The sequence below is a fragment of the Sceloporus occidentalis genome, unplaced genomic scaffold, assembly GCF_023333645.1.
Source record: "Sceloporus occidentalis isolate IW3139 unplaced genomic scaffold, rSceOcc1.0.p SCAF_32, whole genome shotgun sequence".
In the NCBI taxonomy this organism is placed as follows: domain Eukaryota; kingdom Metazoa; phylum Chordata; class Lepidosauria; order Squamata; family Phrynosomatidae; genus Sceloporus; species Sceloporus occidentalis.
In genome coordinates, this window is record NW_028317012.1 from 1,759,667 (window position 1) to 1,775,506 (window position 15,840).

A 15,840-nucleotide genomic window follows, 5' to 3' on the forward strand; every position below is an offset into this window, starting at 1 on the left:
TATTTTACATGTCATTAGCCTACTTAAAAAATGTAAAAAAAATAAAAAATAAGTGGGCCTGCGTGTCTGTCCTTGACAAGGAGATTAATTATTTTTTCCTTTGTTTCGATCTCTCGTATGCTTAAATTATTAATTTTATGTACAAATATAAAATTCATATTTATAAATCTTCTAGCAAAAAATGACGTGTCTAGAACGACCTTTATCTTACAGCCACCATTCGCCGTGGGTCTCTATAATCAGTTTAAAAACAAACATTATTCCTGCCTCTTTATCAAGAGAACGTACGTATAACCAAACTGATGTTCGGGGCGGGGGGGCGGATAGGAAGGGTTATTAAAGACTTGGAGCCAAAACATGTAAAATAATGCATCTGGGACAGAGAACGTAAAGATATAATTAATAGCTACAATACTGGTCACAACAGCAGAGAAGAGACTATTGAGGCTACTCACTTACAATCTTTTCCCAAACAATAGGTTTGTACAGAGCAGCCAATGCTGGCCCGTTGTCGTTAACATCCAGAACGTCTAGAATGACAGTTGCGCTTCCTGTTTGAACTGGGATACCCCGGTCTGAAGCTACAATGACCAGGAGGTATTGGGAAGTCACCTCCCGGTCTAGGGCTTTCACCACTTTGACAGCCCCGCTTTGGTCAACATAAAACAGACTGAAGACATCAGACTCCGCGTGAACGCCATAAACAAACTGTCCATTTAATTCGGATCAGGCAGTGGGAAACTGAATTAAAATCACAGTCCCGGACCTCGATGGTAAGGTTAAATCTCCGTTCCTCAGGGATCTCATAATCCAGCTTCTTATTAAGTTTAATTATCGCGTGTTTCTCCTTTTGGTTGCTTTCAATAGTAAATTCGTGGCCTGGGTCTCCTCCAACGATGCTAAATGACAATAAAGTGTTTTCTCCGTCATCTTCATCTACTGCCACCACCTGAAGGACGTTAGAGTTGATTTCACTTGTCTCCCAGACGGTAGCATGCCACGTATCCTGAGTGAACACCGGTGCGTGATCGTTTATATCTAGAACATGAATAGTTGCCGTACCGGTGGAACTCATTCCTCCGCCATCTTCAACTTCAATAAGAAGAAAGTAAGTATCTGTCTCTTCATGGTCTAGGTTCCCGAGGGCTGTAAAAATAACATAGGTGGAGTCTATGCCGAAGATGCTTCGGTTAAGCAAATCCAGGGGATTGTTAACGATGGAGTAAGTCAGAATAGCATTGGAACCCTTGGTTCAACTGCACTCATCTCCATGACGGACGCGTTGGCAGGAGCGTTTTCCAGCACATCTCCACTGCAGGTGTTTCTCTCACAGATGAAATGCGGTACGTGGTCATTCACATCATCTACATAAATGATCACATCGGCAAATCCTGTGAGGCCATCTCCTCCTTCATCTGTGGCAAGAACCACAAACCTCCAGAGAGCGTGTTCCTCGCGATCCAGAGGCTTTTGGGCAAATATTCCTCCTGTCCTTTCATTTATGGTAAAAACATTACCTGCTCCGCTTCCATGCAGAAAATACTTCATGGTTCCTTGTTCTCGGTCATCTGGGTCTACAGCAGAAACCTTGACATACGTCAAAGAGTAAACACAGTAGTATTGTTATTATTGGCCAAGAACATTTGAAGAATACCCCTAACCCCCTTGTTCTGAGAGTTATAAGGAAGATGAAGTCAAACAAATTCTGGAAACATGTTCAAAGTACCAGTACCAAAACCGGTAAGTGTGACAGTTCTTCCATTATGTGACCTTGGTACTCGTTCTGCGAGAAAACCGGAGCCTCATCATTTTTGTTCAACACGTTGATCATGACCGTGGTATAATCTTCCCACTTCCCGTCCGACGCCAGCACAGTGAGTTCATAGACCGGCACCTCCTCGTAATTCAGTGGCTGGAAAATGAAGACAGCGCCGGTTTCTGGGTCTACATCCAGGGCTCCCCCGTTATTCCCAGCTGTGATCTGATAGCGGATCTTTGCATTCATCCCTGTAACATAAACAAACATTCTGAGAGCTTCTTCCAAACCAAACAGCTTCCCTTTAAACGGAATGACTTGTATGTCGAGTCAAATGAATGATCCGCATTACTGATAAGCACAGGAATGAGATATTACTAGTTACTGATAATTCCTTTGCTCACCAAACTTCCGTAACATGGACTTTATGTAGATTAGCAATTTCTTCTTGGTACAAAAAATCAGTTTATTACCATTCTTTACTCTTTTGAGAACTAGGGGTGGAAACCCCTGGTCTAGGGGTATCAGTTGAACTATCCTTGGTCACATTCCTAGACCCAGCTGAACTATCCTTGGTCACATTCCTACATTTATAACTCTTTGGGGGCAGAGCTCTGTAACTCTCTTACAACTCGGTCACACTTATTTCACCTTCGTCAAGATCAGTGGCACTGACAAGGGCAGCAATGGACCCCACGTCCTGGTCTTCCTGCACGTTAACGTGGTAAGCGCGCTGAGCGAAGGCCGGCTGGTTATCATTAACATCGCTGATGAAAACGCTCACGTACGCCGAGTCTGCAGAGACGAGAGGCAGGAGATTAAAATACTTCACAGAGGCACTTCTGTCAGCCGCAATTCCTTAAACTGTCCGCCCGCATGTTAAATGAAAACTAATATGCAGACAATCCGCGGACAGACCCTGCGGCTCGGAAACAACTTATACAGCCGCGTTATTCCAAAGCTCTTGAAGATGAGATGAATGTGGACGGGAATTTGTTTCAATGGATAACACGAGTATAACTCCCCATGTCAATGGCTCATTTAAAAAAAAAAAATTATTTCTGGCCCAATCGCCCCAATAACGCATTTTATTGGGGTTAATTTGTTCTCATTTGCAAACCGTGCTGCTCTTCAGAGGAGCGTTAGGACGTAGATCCTTTTGAACACCATTATAAATTAATGATATTAGTGAATTTCATTAGCATTGCATAAAAGAATACATTTCATTTTTTGCGCATAACTTAATTTAAATACACAAAAAGTTACATGATTTGCATAAACTTCTGGCATCTTAAAGTCATTTTATACGAACAGAACTGCATGAGTTAATCCCGGGGTTTCTTTACATGTTGAAAGGTGTGCCCAACCCTAAATATTTAAAAGGTGAGGAGGTAACAGGGCTGAGAGTTACCAACGTAACAATTGACCCTCCCTCTGGCACTGCAGCAGGATCAGACTTTGGGGTATCTCAGCAGGATCAGATGTTGGGGTAAAGAGGGGCATGGATATCTCAGCAGGATCAGACCTTGGGGTATGGAGGGGTATGGGTATCTCAGCAGGATCAGACATTGGGCTATGGAGGGGTATGGGTATCTCAGCAGGATCAGACGTTGGGGTATGGAGGGGTATAGGTATCTCAGCAGGATCAGACGTTGGGGTATGAAGGGCTATGGGCATCTCAGCAGGATCAGACGTTGGGGTATGAAGGGCTATGAGCACCTCAGAAGGATGAGGCATTGAGGTTTTATGGGCTATGGGCTATGGGCACTGCTTTGTGAACATACATTGGGGTGGTTTGTGGGCAACTTCGCAGGATCAGACCTTGGGGTAGGGAGGGCTATGGGTATCTCGGCAGGACCTTGGGGTGGGGATGGTTGTGGGCAACTATTTAGGAATAGATCTTGGGATGTATGCTGCATTTTGGTTGAGCAGTAAGGCCACTGTGCCAAAATAAACCCCATATTATCCTCACCAGAATTGGGTTGCCCATGTTTTCCAGGTCGAGCAGACTCTGATCCATCTGACGACATAACTTCTAGGAGATACGAGCCCTTGGTCTCCCGGTCAAACACGGCAGCTGTGTAAATGACTCCCGTCTGGGGATCGATGTGGAACAGAGCATGGTCTCCGCTGCGATCTTCTAAAATAGAATAGGTGATCTGGAGCAAGACAATCAGACCACAGTTAGCGCAGGCTGGCTTGAAAACACTTTGCTGATATGAGGTGGAACTGATGGAAAACCACTAATGCTCTTTGTTGCAAAGGCCTGGAAGCTTTTACTGAACACGTTCTGCCAGGACTACATATATTATTAACGTAACAGTAATGCCGGTGCGCAGGAAATGCTGCGATCCGATGAGCAAAAGGTCTGTCTGCTCTTTATTATTTATTTGTGGCTTTAACTGACACGTGACCCCTCGACAATCAACAATCTGGCCCTAATACCAGACAGTGTTATCAGGCGAGAAAACCCCCCTATGTGGCATCAGTAACTCTAATTAACGTGCTGACCCCCTGATCTAGTGTAGATATTGGTATGGCCGTGTCCCACGGATCAGTATGGCCCTGTACTATGAACTGGTATACACCCCTCTCCTATGGATCGGTATGGCCCTGTGCTATGAATTGGTATACACCCCTGTCCTTTGAACCAGTATGGCCTGATCCTATGAATCAGTATTGCCCTGTCCCATGAATCGTAATGGCCCTGTGCTATAAACTGGTATGCACCCCTGTCCTCTTGATAGGTATGGCACTATGCTATGAAATGTTATGGCCTTGTCCCATGGATCGGTATGGCCCTGTCCTGCTGATTGGTATGACCCTGTCCTGCTGATTGGTATGGCCCTGTCTTACAGTTTGGGATGCCCCTGTCCTACAGATTGGTATGGCCCTGTCTTACAGACTGGTATGGTCCTGTTTTACAGATTGGTATGGCCCTGTCTTACAGATTGGTATGCCCCTCTCCTACAGACTGATATGCCCCTGTCCTACGGATTGGTATGGCCCTGTCCTACGGATTGGTATGGCCCTGTCCTACGGATTGGTATGGCCCTGCCCTACGGATTGGTATGGCCATAAAGCACTTTGTTTTACATGTGCAAATTACAGGAATATATGCTATGGCTAGAAGGACCAGGGATATCTAAAGAACATGCGTCAATGGGTGCAGATTTTATAAGTTGGTACCGCATTTAGTATACCTAGGAACACAGAGCTATAGGAGTCAGAGTGTGCGTGTGATGAGGTTTCACGTATGAACTCACCTCTCCATTCAGTCCGAGATCTTGGTCAGATGCAGACACCTGGAGCACAAATGTTCCCAATTCAAGGCCTTCTGTAACGGTGGCCTCATATATGGACGACGTAAAGAAGGGCACATTGTCATTCACATCTGCAATATAAACAAGTCCGGCTTCACATTTGCTGTTCTAGCAGCGCAGGCACAGAATTGATATCCGAAGATTTTACCTGTAATGTTAATGTACACCGTAGTGAAGGCAGCCAATGGCACAGCAGCAACGGTCTGAGCTCGGATCTTCAGGATAAAAGTCCTGGTTGTTTCATAATCTAAAGGTTCAGCTACAAGAACGGAGGCAGAGCCTTCTTCTCGATTTACCGTCAGGTAGAAACGAACGGGCATGTTAGTCTCCGGGACCAATCCTTCCTCTAAATTGTACGTCACACGAGGGTCTCCCAGCAGTGAGGAAGCTTTAACGGTCTGTAGGAATGGCAGAACATTGTGTAATTAACAGTGAATTACAGTAAAAAGAAGCCCTCAACAGCAGGAAGTCCACTCGGAAATGACAGACATTAGAAGGGTGATTAAGGCTCCTTAGTGGTGATGTCTCCATACCCCGTTCCCTCTCACTAGCTTCATATCAGGCCTAACGGGAAGCAGATGTCTAGATGGGAATGATCCCTGGTAGCCGGGCATGAGGGAGAAATCCATATTCAAATGAGATCATACACCAATGGGCAGAATCCTTCTATGACTCCTACCAATGGCTGGAAGCATTGTACAGTTCCCACCGACGGGTGGAAAAATTTCCACTGGTTTCCAGGTCAGAGGTCACGTCATACCACAACAGGCGTATCTCTCATGGTATTTTCCGGAATCACCAGGTCATATCTTTCTTTTTCCCAGACCAGAGGCTGATTCTGAGCATCTGTGATTCGAACGGCTACTTCCACCTGCGTGCTTCTATTTCCTCCGTCCACGGCCGTGACCTCTAGTGTTATTAATGATTTCTGATGGGAAAAAAAAGGTTAAGACAAAAAAATGAATTACATTCACTTAAACCTTCTCCATTCAGCAACCTCCCCGACAAAAAAAACAAACCCAAAACTGCTCTCCCAATTGATTTAAAAGCTGTGAGTAACAGATGGTTGAGGAGTTTCATGCACCACTCACATACTCTGGTACTCAAAGTGTTATTTAGTTGTATGGTACTTTTCTTTTTTTTGTATGGTTTTTCATTCTATCGCGCAACCAATTTCCAATTGCAGAGCTACCCAGAGGCACGTATCAAAAAAACAAGAAAAAAAAGACAGTGGACGATTCCCAGCAAACAGCTGGCATTCTGCAATGGAGAGTCTCATTTAGCGGTAACCTCGGGGACTCACACGGGGGCCTTCCAATCAGTGTCCAGATGTCGTCGTCTGGCCGTAGAGACTTTTGATTTCAGAAAAAGCAAACATGACAGCTTGACAATGCCTTAAAACTATCCAAAAAGCCCCGTTACGTCCCCACTTAAAAAGCCACCAGCTGTGTTTGCAAAGCATAAAGTTGAAATATCCAAACACAAAGCTACTCGCTGTCATAAGAGATACATTGTAGTTTTGCAATATGTACATTAAACCGGTTACTTAATATTAGGAACAAAAGAGAGATACAAGTGCGCCATATCTTATTATTGCATTATATATATAGTGGCTTACAATCCTACTATAAGTCATATTGTATAAAGGGGTCTGGGGTCAGAAGGTGACACCGCGATATTTTCATTTAAGAGTACTATCACTTGTTGAAATGTAAGTTGGTTCTCTAAACACGGCATGTAAACGCTTGCTACGTTACCCGAGATATTGGCTGGCGAACATAAAGCCACCCCGTAGAGGTGTTAATGCTGAAGGCCACTGGTTCCTCTCCAGACACCGAGTACGTGATCGTTCCATTCACGCCATAATCGTCATCACGGGCCGCAACGCGGAGGAAGCTGGTTCCCACAGCAGCATCTTCTCTCAGGAAATCTGGGACAAGAATGAAAACATTTGAATTCTATGTTGTCAACTGGGGTCCCAAATACCCCATGGGCGAGCTGGCCAAGCTCTTGTGGACCAGCAGATCTAGGAAGACTCTAAACGCTGAATTCCACTTAAAGCTATAATTAGAAGAGGACAGAAGAACATGATGGGGACTTGGTGCTTGTAGAGATCTCATACTCTACCCACGGAAACATTCGTAGTGTTTGTTCTCAAAGCTGGGGTCGTTGTCATTTTGGTCCTGGATCTGTATGTTGATCTGGCACAGCCCTATGAGAGGCTCGGCCGCCTGGTCTGTGGCTTTGATGGTGACGGGGAACTCTTTCTGCTTCTCCCGATCAAAGCTCTGAAGGGTTGTCAGGACTCCTGCGTGGGAAACGTGTTAAAGAAAGCACGGAGGCAATGTGACTGGCAATTCCTGCTATAACACGTGAAGAACATTTTCTCATAAGCTTTTGAGAAAAAAAGCTTGGCTGATTAACCTGACCAACAACCATGGTTAAAACCTGCATCACCGAGCCTATCTGACCCACTGGTTTTAACAGAATCAAATGAAGCTCCAAGATGTCACCTCTGTTGACCCTGGGGTAGAAGGGTAGAAGCGTATACACCAATCCAGCAAAAAGCATATTAAAAACCTAGAACACAAATACACTGGGAGGAAAGTGTGTCCTCGGTCACCGTGCCGGAGCCCTTCTCTCCATGCAATGTTTAAAGGGCTTTAAGGTATAGGAGGCGGTGGCACCTGTGTCCGGATGGATGCTGAATACAGGAAGAGAGCCCTCGCGATGAACGATCCCGTATTCCACTTGACCGTTGACGCCAACGTCTGCGTCTTTCGCCTCCACCTGCAGCACAAACGTTCCTGGGGGCTGGTTCTCCAGGACTACGGCGTGGTGACGGTACTGGGCACACTGGAAATAACGTTAAATCCACACATTTCTTTTAGGATCTGGCTACATCTTGTAGCGAAGGACAGTTCTAACGCGGCTTTAGTTCGTTGGCGTTCAGTAAGGGATTATTCTTCTAAGCGGTTTTCTGGAGTTAATGTATGACGTACCTGATTGGAAGAAGGGCTTGTTCTGGTTGACGTCATCGACTCTCACGACGACCGTAGTCGTGCCGGTGAGGCTGTGAGGACCCTCCGAAGCGTTGTCATCTGTGGCGGTCACATACAGAACATACTCGGCTCCATGATGCTTTGGAAGCAGGTTAGAACCAAGATGGATTTTTCCTGTTAAATGGTTTGAGGATAAATCAGTCCCATTGTTACAAACCCTTAACCCAGGGTAAGCGATACCCCCTACTCAACTACTTAAGAATGTCAAGTTATAGTTACTGCGATGGAATTCTGGGGAGGAACTTGATTTTATCTGAATTTTCTTCCTAAGGTAGCAGAATATGCAAGAAATCATCAGGTATCTGTAAAAAGCATTGGTGGTATTTTACAAAAGAAAGCTCCCCGTACCTTTCTCGGAGTCAATAATAAAGTTTCCTTCTCTATTTCCTTCCAAAATGTTGTAAGTCACATGATCTCCATCTGGATCAAAGGCATGTACGGTGGCAACCAGGGTGTTGGGAGCCGCTTCCTCCGATACAAACGTTCTGTATCTGGAAAACAGTCCCCAGAGTACAAAATCAAGTCCCTCCGCAGAGAAACGCTGCCATAGAACCATTCAGTGCTACCTCCTACCCCGAGGCTCGTGAAACACCAAACCTATAGGTCTTCTGAGCCTAAAACTCATCCCAGCCTGACCGCCCCCGGCAAACCACTTGTGAGACGTTATAGAAGGAAGTCTATGCAGTCGCCTTTCATTTATGGATCGTATCGGGGGAAACTCTCGAGCCTTCGTTGGGAGAGACCCGATGAACCACAATGTATTACAACGCATTAGGTTATGGGAGTGAAGCTGATACGCCGGCTGTAATATTTTACGCCATGAAAAAAAAAAGACCAAAAGGTGACATTCTCCCCGGCAGAGACGTAATAGACGTTCTATGCCAGGCTTTAAAACGTATTGAGCTCTCGTCTCCAAAGAATCGCGGGAATTACAGACATGTCATCGATGATAATAGGTTGAAAAAGAAAAAAAAAATTGCATGACTTTATGATAAATGAATTTGTGCAAGCGGAAGAAATATGAAATGAGAAAACCCTGAATGAGAAAAAAAGGGTAACCAGCGGCCATTACGCCGAGACGTCTGCTCTGTCCGGATCACACGGCTGCAATTCCAAGGAGACCGGAGAGGAGATTATTGGAGAAATGAGGGATTCCCCAATACGCAGGACCCTCACTCACGAGTTTCTCCAATAACCCGGACCCTCACTCACGAGTTTCTCCAATAAGCCGGACCCTCACTCACGAGTTTCTCCAATAAGACGGTTTCTTATGATGTTGTTCGGATCACAGAATATCGTGGAGTTCTGCTTTGAGGTCCCTGCATTGCCCCTAAATCAGATTCACAGAGCTTACAGAGAGAGAGCGCATGGCAATACATATCCGTGGGCTCTGATCACTGCAGGTTATAACAGGGATCGCTCCATAGACTCCCACATATTTCTCTATTAATTGTTTAAAAGCAGAACACACAGCAAGATTTTACATGTGGGGCAGTCACCATGGAGACCAGTGGGGTGTTAAAAGTAGTGCAGTCACCATGGAGACCAGTGTGATGTTTGCCATGTAGCACGTTGTCCCAGAGTTCCGAATGGACCCCTTACCGGTACCGTCCAGCACTCTGAAGAGACAGCGGTGTTTGGCAGCGGACTCTCTGTCCAGGGTCCTGAAGAGGGTCACGGCGCCGGTCTCCCAGTTCACCCCAACAGGACAGTCCACGGGGGAGACCGGCTGGAATGAGGAGACATTGAGTTCTCCAGGTTCCAGGGCACTCACAGCAGAGCCCGGGGCGGCGTCTTCTGCTATGGAGATGGCATAGAACGCCTGGGGCACGGGGGATGCCCTCTTCCACCTGAAGAAGCCCGGAGAAGCCTCGGCGTTGGTCCCTTGATCCGGATCGTGGATCTGAACACCACGAACCTCAGCCCCGCCATCTCATCCAGGCTGATTGTGGAGCAGTTCGCAGGGGCAATCCGGGGGGCATTATCATTCTAATCCAACACATGCACGGTGAGCACGGCCAGCTCGCTGACGGTATGCCCCGGAGAGGAGCACCGCTGGCAGCACAGCCCCAGCCTGAACACATACCGGGAGCTCTCCTCCCTGTCCAGCACCTGGGTGGTCTTCAGAGACAGCTGGGCATACCTGTGGTGGAAATAGACCTCAAACAGAGACCCCCTGTCCCCGAGCAGCTCCAGATGCAGCCGGGACCTGTTACCCCGGAGCACCAAGTCTGGGGGCTGATTCTGTTCAGGGGGATGTTTAACCCATTCACTTTAGTCCCTATGGGCCAGTTCTCCTGCACTGACCCGGAGAAGACTTTTAGGTCTTTTAGGTACTTCATCAGTCCAGGTGGCCAGAAACACCAGAGCCGACCTGGAAAGGAGGATGCAGAGCAGGCAGCCCCTGAGCCTGGTCCTCATCACACCCAGCAGGCTAGGAAAAGGGGATTCAATGGAAACGAGAAGATACAACGTATCAAAACCCAACAACATCTGCGATCCTCCTGAAGCTGAAGGTAGTTTGATGCAGAAAGCCAGAGATTTGGTCAAGTTGGAGGCGTTTAGGGCACCCCCTATGGGTGGAGAAGGAGACATTCAGCCCGCTCTCTGTGTGTGGCAGAGACATCAAGGGGTCTGCTAGGATGTGATGGGAAGGGAGAGGAGGGGGCATTTCATTTACCAAAACAAGCCTTCGATATACTAAGCGATGCGTGAGACGGGGCACGAAGAACATTCAGAATTACCCTAGAATAAGACAAAGTACGGCGCAATTGAGATTTATCCTGTAATTAAATCAGTGAGCTTTCCATTGGGAACAATATACGATGTGTTAACTCTCGGTGTGCCAGCGCCGGTCTTTTTGCCACTTGAAGGGTCAACAAGGTCACAATGATGACAAGACAAATTGCCAGTCGGAGGATGTCCCCCTTTCTCTATATTTACGTGTATCAGTGATATTATCTGATATTATCGCACATCCTCAAACCAGAAAGTCATAAAAAATTTGAGGGGGAGTCCTAAAAAAACACCCATCCAAAAAAAATATTTTTTTTCTGCCCGTAGGCATAAAAAAGTGAAAAAGTGAATTTGAGGCGTTTTCTTCTGTTCTAGAAGGTATTTCAAATGTTACGCATCGGGTTTTTTTCTTAAGACTATTCCCCCCCAGTAACATTTTTATTCTTCAAGTGACCTTTGGAAACATTTTTTCCATTAAAATTATCAAAGGAAAGATCTGGAGGCCGGCTGTCAGCGTGACAGATTCCGAGGAAGAGTGACATAGCCCATCTCTTTCTATAACGTGTGGCAAATGTAATGACTCATAGAGCTGTAAGCCGCTTACGATGTCATTTGTACGATGCAGTCTTTGGTGTATGATACCCCGGGGACATCATTACAAACTCAAAAGCCAGCAGGATAAATGCTTTAGAACCCAACATGTATGCGGTGGAACAATAGGAACCTTTAAGAACCCAAACTTGTAGCCCACTGCGCCATCAACCTCTTAACTTCCAAAGCAGATCTGCAGCAGCTGTAGGCTCCGCGGACCACCGGGTATATGGACGTTCCACGGCACTGAGTACGCGCACAGGCAGCAGGTCCGCGGGCAGCAGGTCTTTATAATATAAAGACGCAGATATGCAGACAAAGTTATAATATAAAGACGCAGATCTGCAGATATAAAGTTATAATATAAAGACGCAGATCTGCAGATATAAAGTTATAATATGAGGACACAGATATGCAGATATAAAGTTATAATATAAAGACGCAGATCTGCAGATATAAAGTTATAATTTAAAGACGCAGATCTGCAGATATAAAGTTATAATATAAAGACGCAGATCTGCAGATATAAAGTTATAATATGAGGACGCAGATATGCAGATATAAAGTTATAATATAAAGACGCAGATCTGCAGATATAAAGTTACAATATAAAGACACAGATCTGCAGATATAAAAAGTTATAATATAAAGACGCAGATCTGCAGATATAAAAAGTTATAATATAAAGACGCAGATCTGCAGATATAAAGTTATAATATAAAGACGCAGATCTGCAGATATAAAGTTATAATATAAAAACGCAGATCTGCAGATATAAAGTTATAATATAAAGACGCAGATCTGCAGATATAAAGTTATAATATAAAGACGCAGATCTGCAGATATAAAGTTATAATATAAAGACGCAGATCTGCAGATATAAAGTTATAATGTAAAGACACGGATATGCAGATATAAAGTTATAATATAAAGACACAGATCTGCAGATATAAAGTTATAATATAAAGACATAGATCTGCAGATATAAAGTTATAATATAAAGACACAGATCTGCAGATATAAAGTTATAATATAAAGACATAGATCTGCAGATATAAAGTTATAATATAAAGTTATAATATAAAGACATAGATCTGCAGATAGAAAGTTATAATATAAAGACACAGATCTGCAGATATAAAGTAATAATATAAAGACGCAGATCTGCAGATATAAAGTTATAATATAAAGACACAGATCTGCAGATATAAAGTTATAATATAAAGACGCAGATCTGCAGATATAAGGCTACGATATAAAGAGCCAAATCCAGTGAAAGTAACGCGTGGCCGAGCCAACTACCCACAGCCATTAATATCACATTTGTTGCACGAAGTCAGAATTATCCGGCAATTAAACACGGAACGTCCAGAACATGGCAGAGAACCGAGGGGCATCTGGGGGCGTGCGGGAGGCTTTAAATAACACATAGCAAACAAAAATGGCAGACGGCATTATTACTTTTATTATTATTACTTATATACAACGTATCAGCACCAAGAACTTGGAACGATCAGCTTTACACACATGAGAGGGGAACCGGCATGCCGCGGCCCAGCGAGCGAATCAAACCCCAGAACATGGACATAAACTCTGCACAAAGAGTAAACAGCGCTACAATATAAACCCTCTGTGTGCCACAGCGGCGTTCGGCCCATCGCCAGGCAAACACAATCGTATCGTTAAAGACATATAAGCGAGCGGCAAACATCTCAGATGCTACATCACAACAGCATAAAACACAGGGTTTAACCCTTTCGGCCCAGTTTGTATTTTTTTTAAAAAAAACTATTTATTGATAAATAAAACCACATGCTTGTCTTATAAACAAGCCACTCACCGGCCCTCCGTGTCCTTACTGTAACAGTTCAGCCGGAGTCCAAACAATCCCTCCAGGGGGTAGATTTTGGTGTAATAATCCAGACCCCAGAGCTCTGCCGATCTGCAACCAATATTATATTCCAGGGCCTTGGCCTGCTGCTTGATTGAGCAGATAATTCCCCAATTCACCCCAAACAGGCTTTTCGGGGGGCAGAAAGTTGACAGCAGCCCCCCACGCAAACTTGTGGGGTCTTTTGGGTTTCCATTTCTTAATAGAAAGAGTGGATTAAGAGGCAACATCAAAGCAGCTCTTTGGAAATCACTGAACAGCCCAGCAGTCCTGACCCAGGTGGATCAATCAGGGCCGCCCTCTACCTGCAAGATCCACCTCCATTCCTACCAGGAGATCCTGACAGCCTGGGGGGGGGCAGACCTCGCAGTAACAATACGTGAATAAACCGTGATATTCATCGGAGGACAGCTACAGGAGCTGTAACAGGGCACCTACCGCATGGAGAGGGGCAATAATAATCATTATTATGTGAAAGATGTATAACGGGGCAATATCTGCACTTTATGCTATAAGATTGGACTATAGTATGTGCTATATAAGGTTTCAGACATGGCGTCTGTTCATCCTCACCCCAGCCTCAGGGAGAACCGGGAAATTAATGGGGTTCATTGTTAACCAACATATTCAATGATGCAAAAATTTTTAAAAATAAATGATTGTATCGATAACAATAATAATAATATTATTAATAACAATAACAGCAATACTAATAATAATAATCATAAAATATAACAATACTAATAGTAATAATATTATAAATAACAATAACAGCAATACTAATAATAATAATCATAAAATATAACAATACTAATAGTAATAATATTATTAATAGTAGTTATAATATTATTAATAACAATAATAATAACAGTACCGTATTTGCTCGATTATAAGACAAGGTTTTTCCCAGAGCAAATGCTGTGAAAAATACCCCTCGTCTTCCGCTCAAGAGGAAGTTGTCTACGCCAATCGCGTAGAGCTCTACACGCTGCCCGGACTACGCACCGGGGACTCAGAAGCACCGGTAAGTTTGGAGGAGGGAGGGGGAGGGAGTGTTAAACGGGGGGCATAAGGCATTTCTGGAGGCAGAGTGCTCTGTGAAATGCCTTTTTACCCCCTTAAAGCCACTCTGCCCCATAATATGCCTTTTAACCCCCTAAATGCCAGAGTGGCATATAGGGGTATAAGGCAATTCTGGAGGCAGAGTGGCACATATGGGGTCAAAAGGCATATCATGGGGCACAGTGGCATATAGAGGGTTAAAAGGCGTATCATGGGGCACAGTGGCATTTAGAGGGTTAAAAGGCACATCATGGGGCACAGTGGCATATAGGGGGTATAAGGCATTTCTGGGGCAGAGTGGCAAGCCTGGGGGCAGATGTGCATAACTGGGGGGGCAGGTTGTAAAAAAAGGAAATAAAAACAAAATATTTTTCTCAATCATAGCTTTTATTAACAAAAAATTGTTCACATAGTTTACATGAATTAACATTTACTGGTAAAACTTTTTTCCTATAGGGTCGTCTTATATTCAGGCTTTTTCTTTTTTTCCTAAATTAATATTCAGATTTTGGGGGGTTGTCTTATAATCAGGGTCATCTTATACTCGAGCAAATACGGTAATAATAATAATAGATACGGGAATGTATTAGGGATGTAACACTTTGTAATAATGTATCAACGTCCTCATTACTCGTGCTGCATTTTATTATAGCTGAATCGTTACAATTCTCCAAAATGACAAGATTTTTTATCTTTCACTTACATTATCTGCAGCCCTAGCACACGCTATTGCTGGTGATCATGTGACATTTGGATGCCCCCCTGTTATGCTCAGTGCTTGGTGGATGAGCTCCGTAAATCACCGCAACACATGCATTTGTAGCTGACCACCGTGCAGTAAGATAAGTACTTTCATCCAAAGTGACCCCTACCCCCATTACCCCTTCACAGTAAGTCAAGGGCTTTCGCGTTAAAGAAGACGATAAATTTCTCCGGCAGCACATCTCCTGTCTGCTGTCCTTTGTGCTTAATATAATTGGATATATAATAATATATAATATTATATAATAACGGTTTAATATGAGGGAAGCACATACTTCACCCGTGGCTACAGCGGAATCTTTGTGTTTAATATAATTGGATATATAATAATATATAATATCATATAATAACGGTTTAATATCAGGGAAGCACATGCCTCATCCACGGCTAGAGCAGAATCTTTGTGTTTAATATAATTTCATATATAATATCATATAATATCATATAATAACGGTTTAATATGAGGGAAGCACATGCCTCATCCACGGCTAGAGCAGAATCTTTGTGTTTAATATAATTGGATATATTATAATATATAATATCGGTTTAATATCAGGGAAGCACATGCCTCATCAGTGGCTACAGCGGAATCTTTGTGTTTAATATAATTGGATATATAATAATAATTAATATCATATAATAACGGTTTAATATGAG

General features: G+C 44.0%; 1 pseudogene; it reads right to left on the reverse strand.

Moving 5' to 3' along the window:
- Positions 1–447: 447 nt before the first annotated feature.
- LOC149298463 (neural-cadherin-like) overlaps positions 448–15,840 on the reverse strand; it is a 150,796-nt pseudogene continuing 135,403 nt past the window's right edge.